Source organism: Pongo pygmaeus, chromosome 8, assembly GCF_028885625.2.
Source record: "Pongo pygmaeus isolate AG05252 chromosome 8, NHGRI_mPonPyg2-v2.0_pri, whole genome shotgun sequence".
Taxonomy (NCBI): Eukaryota; Metazoa; Chordata; class Mammalia; order Primates; family Hominidae; genus Pongo; species Pongo pygmaeus.
This window is the reverse complement of record NC_072381.2, coordinates 61,437,455-61,442,587: the sequence shown is the minus strand read 5'-3', so window position 1 is coordinate 61,442,587 and position 5,133 is coordinate 61,437,455.

Sequence of the window (5,133 nt, the reverse complement as noted above, 5' to 3'; positions counted from 1 at the left end):
AAATGCGCTGGGAACTGACTCAAACGGTGAGCTGGACCTCTGATTAAGACCTGAAGGGAGGATTTATTGGTCACACAAATGAACAGAGAGTGAGGGTCTAGGCCCATATTCTGTTGACAAGTAAATTAATCAATTCATTTATTTTTTAGCAATCAAAAAATAATTTTGGAAAGAAAACATAGAGAAATTGACTTCAATGTAGTCACAAAGTCAGAATCAGAGCTTGACAAAGCAAACACAGAAACGTAAACTAGAAATAAAGAATATTTGAATAATATAGTAAGACTTAGGTAATAGATATATTTTATATTCTATTAACAGGAAATATGCCTTATTTTTAAGAAACAATGGAGTATATTTAAGGATTACTAAAAATTCAGTCACTAAGGTACACACACAAAATAATTATAATTTGTAAGCCATATTATCTAACTGTAGTACTAAAAAAGAAAATAAGGTAAAGATATAATGAAAAATTATATTGATTACAACAGAACTAGAAAATCATACTCATGTCAAAGAGACTATGAGAAATTGAATTAAAGAATGTTTAGATAATTATGAGAACAGACACAGTTGATGATTATTAAAAGATGCTCAATTATGTGTTGAGGTGAATTAATAGTAGTAAATCATTTCTTTAATAAACTAAATGAGTTAGCATAAATGACCTAAAGTTTAAACTCAAGAATTAGAAAATGTAATTGATTTTTAAAAGTCAACTAAAGAAAACAAGAGGAAGAAGAAATTGCTATGGATACATGGAAATGCAATGGAATTGAAAGCCAGGGAAAAAAATAGTAGAATAGGTAAAATATAAGTTGATTAATTAAAAATAGGATCCTAAACTGTAGTGTGCTCTTTTCAATGTTAAAATTATCTATTGGCAAAGATTCATGTATCTTATTTTTCCTTCAATACTACAAATCTCTTTTGTCTTCTAAACTTCATGAAGAGTTAGGCTACGGATGTTGCTGAAAATTCAGAGTAAAGCAGGTCAGAGTGGAGAGTCCCACCACAAAATGTGCCCCAGCGGAGTTAGAGGAGAGTTTCCCAAGTTGTAGAAGCCATGGTTCTCGTGTGCATGAATGAGGCACAGACACGTGCAGAGGTGCAAACTTCCACATTATGTTTTGTGAGAGTTATTTATTTCTGTTTAGCTATTTGACTCATTTTATTTGGAATTAATTTTTGTACATTTGTGGGGGGTAGGAGGTCAAACTTCACTTTTTTGGATGTGAATCCAGCTTTCCCAGCACTGTTTCTTAAAATAAGAAAAACTTAGTCATACCATGAGGTGAAATCTACACACGTATTTGTCAATCTGAATCAAAGGAGATTCCACAATTACTCACACGCTGGTTAACTTTTTGGTCACTGCATTCATCGGTACCTTGTGTTTTAAGATTCTTCCATAGAATAATTAGTGCCAAAGTTGAAGAGGCCACATTAGAAATCATGAGCCATTTACAAACATACATTTATAGTCTTTTTATTTTTTGTAATAAAAATTAATATGCACCTTCTTTTGTATAGGATTTTAAGCTCTTGAAAGTTTATTTTCTTTTCAAATATTTATTTATTTATTTAGAGACAGAGTCTTGCTCTGTTACCCAGGCTGGAGTGCAGTGGTGTGATTTTGGCTCACTGCAACCTCCACATCGTGGGTTCAAGTGATTCTCCTGCCTCAGCCTCCCAAGTAGCTGGGACTACAGGCGTGTGCCACCATGCTTGGCTAATTTTCGTATCTTTTAGTAGAGATGGGGTTTAACCATGTTGGCCAAGCTGGTCTTGAACTCTTGACCTCAAGTCATCCACCTGCCTTGGCCTCCCAAGTGCTGGGATTACAGGCGTCAGCCACCGTGCCCACCTTGTGCACATATTTAAATCCTACATGATAAATTCAAGTTCTCATAATGATAATCAAGGTTTTGAAAATTATTTCGCTAATGGAGTTTTCTTTCAGGCATATTGTAATTTCATCTCGACATATTTATTTAATTATAAATATAAGTAGCATCGTAGTTTAGGGATATTTACATAGTTCTAGCTACAAAATAAAGATAATACAATGTACCTGGCTCATTCAATATGAGAGTAAAGTCTGAGTATTTTGGCTTTTTGAGAAGTGCAGCCCTTGACGGTAATTCTACAGTATGTGATGCCATAATCACATGATGGATGCAAGGAGTGTCATTTGGGGAATGATAGACCATAGGTCAATTGAAATTGTTTGAGGACTTATCAGAGATAGGTGCCTTTACTTTATAGACTGGATATGGATCAATACTGATCTGATGAAAACTGGACTTTTTACTCAAGGAATTTGCTGCTTCTCTACATTGCAAGAAGAATGATCACTTACATAAAAATCTGATTATTATACCTACTTAAAGATCTTCAATATTTCTAAATACTTATAAGATGAAGACCAGGGTCATCCATTAGTATGCTGAAATTTATTGAGAATTAAGCCAAATTATTTTAATGCCTGGATTACATATACTCAGTTTTCATGTTCTTTCCACTTCCAAATTGTCTGAAACTTTTAGGGTTTTCTCACAAAACTTGAGTGTAGAGAACCTCATAGGGTGAGAACATACATAAAGAACAGCTAATAACAATGTTTTTTGTTGTTTGAAGAGACTGTGTGCTTTTTAACGCCGACCATTCTACATCTGTGCTGCCTTATACAAGAGCCTATTTTAATTGCCACGTGTGTCTCTTTAAATTTAAATTAATTAAAATCAAAGAAAATTCAAAACTTAGTTAACTCAGTCGCACTAGCCACATTTCCAGAGTTCATTAGCCATGTGTTAGTGGCTGCTCCATTGGACAGATCAGATTAAGAATATTTCCATAATCAAAGTGAGTTGAACCATGACAGTACTGCTTTAGAATTTAGATAGTCACTACACTTTCTTTTTACTACCTATTATTACCTTTACTATTTTTTTCTTTTTTCTTTTTTTTTTTTTGAGACGGGGTCTTGCTCTGTCACCAGGCTGTAGTGCAGTGATGTGATCTCAGCTGACTGCAACCTCTGCCTCCCGGGTTCAAGCGATTCTCCTGCCTCATCCTTCTGAGTAGCTGAGATTACAGGTGTGTGCCACAACACCGGCTAATTATTATTATTATTATTATTATTATTTTGTATTTTTAGTAGAGACAAGGTTTCACTATGTTGGCCGGGCTGTTCACGAACTCCTCTTCTTAAGTGATCCACCCACCTTGGCCTCCCAAAGTGCTGGGATTACAGGTGTGACCTTTACTTTTTCACCATATTGTATTCCTATTTGACATTCCCTCCTCTTGTCCTGCTCCCATTTACTGAACTCTTGTCTTCCAAATCTGCCCTATTCTGCATAATGGCTTTCTAGTTCTGCCTGTTGGTGGGACTCCCTTGAACTTTTTTGTTGTTATTGTTATCCACTCTTTCCTTTGATTGGACCCAGTTCTCTCAAATGACTGCATATGTTTGCTCTTCAATGGATGTTTACTTGAATATCTTGATACATGTGCCACATTTCACCAAGCCACACCAAGACTCGTCTCAAAAAATATGGTATTTGTATTTTGTCACTCATGACCTTTTCACTTCCATATATTTTACAAAATAAATATAATTACTTTGGCAGGAAGCCTGCTATGGTTTGAATGTTCCCCTACAACATGGTGAAATTTAATTGCCAATGTAATGGTATTGGGAGGTAGGGACTTTAAAAGATGATTAAGTCATGAAGGCTTTGCCCTCATGAATGTATTAATGCCTTATCAATGCCTTATCATGGGAGTCGATTACTTATTGAAGTGGGTTCTTGATACAAAAGACAAGTTTGGACCTATTTCTCTCTGTCTCCTGCATGCTTACTTACACTTCTGCCATGTTAATGACACAGCAAGGAGGCCCTCACTAGATGTGGCCACTCAGTCTTGGACTTCTCAGTCTCCAGAACCATGAGCCAAATAAACTCAGTTTACTTAAAAATTATCCAGTTTGCTATATTCTTTTATAGTGGCTGAAAATGAACACAGACTATTTTGTTATTATGTTAGTGATTTTTTTCTTTGCTTTAAAAAAGAATGAAGAATTTTCCAGATGACTTGAAAAGATTAAAAAATCAGCTAATTACTATTCAGAAACACTTAATAGAATTATAAAAAATAGATCTAAAATTTTGGGTAGAAAGTTCTAGGAAATGAAGTATTCTTATTCATCGTCTCCCTAAATGGATTTGCATTTTGGACAAGCACTTATAATTATGCCTTTTATGAAACTCTTCTAAAATATACTTTGTTAAAACTTTAATTAATTAATTAATTAATTTGTTTTTAGAGACAGGATCTCACTATGTTGCTCAAGTTGTCCTTGAACTCCTGGGATCAAGTGATCCTTCCACTACAGCCCCTGAGTAGCTGAGACTATAGGTGTATATCACCATACCAGGCTTTAGTTAAAACTTTGCCATAGCAAAAAGTGTTAATATTGATTGTGCTAGTTAAAACATAAGTGATAATTAAAATGTTATCTTAACAAACTTTGTTATCTTAACAAACTAAAATGTTATCTTAACAAACAAAGTTTAAGATAGAGATGTGTTGTCTAAAAGATATTTTATATCAATATATATATTCATCATCTTTAGGAAATATTGTTCACTCATGAATAATTTCTTTTTTATTATTAAAAATTTTTTTGTGAGTACATAGTAGGTGGATATATTTATGGGCTATATGAGATATTTTGGTACAGGCATAGTAATTTCTAGTTTATGATGTCAGAAATACTGCTCCCCATCTTAGACATTGTGCATTTTCCCTAAAATCTAGTTGTCTTAAAAGATGTGGAAACTACCAACGAGAAGGAAGAAAACGTAATTTTTCAACTTTGTACCTACATACTCTATGTCTCTTTCCCAAAATGGGTAAATTGCTCCAATGATTTTATTATCTGTACTTCAAATCTAACTTCCAATTATTTATTTCAGTATGTTGAAAAATATTTTTGCTTTTATTTATTGAGATATGTCACATACTATGAAGTCTTCCCTTGTAAAGTGTACAAGTGAGTGTTTTCAAAGATATTCAAAAGGCTGTTCAATCAGCACCTCAAAAGGAAATCCAGTCTTTAGC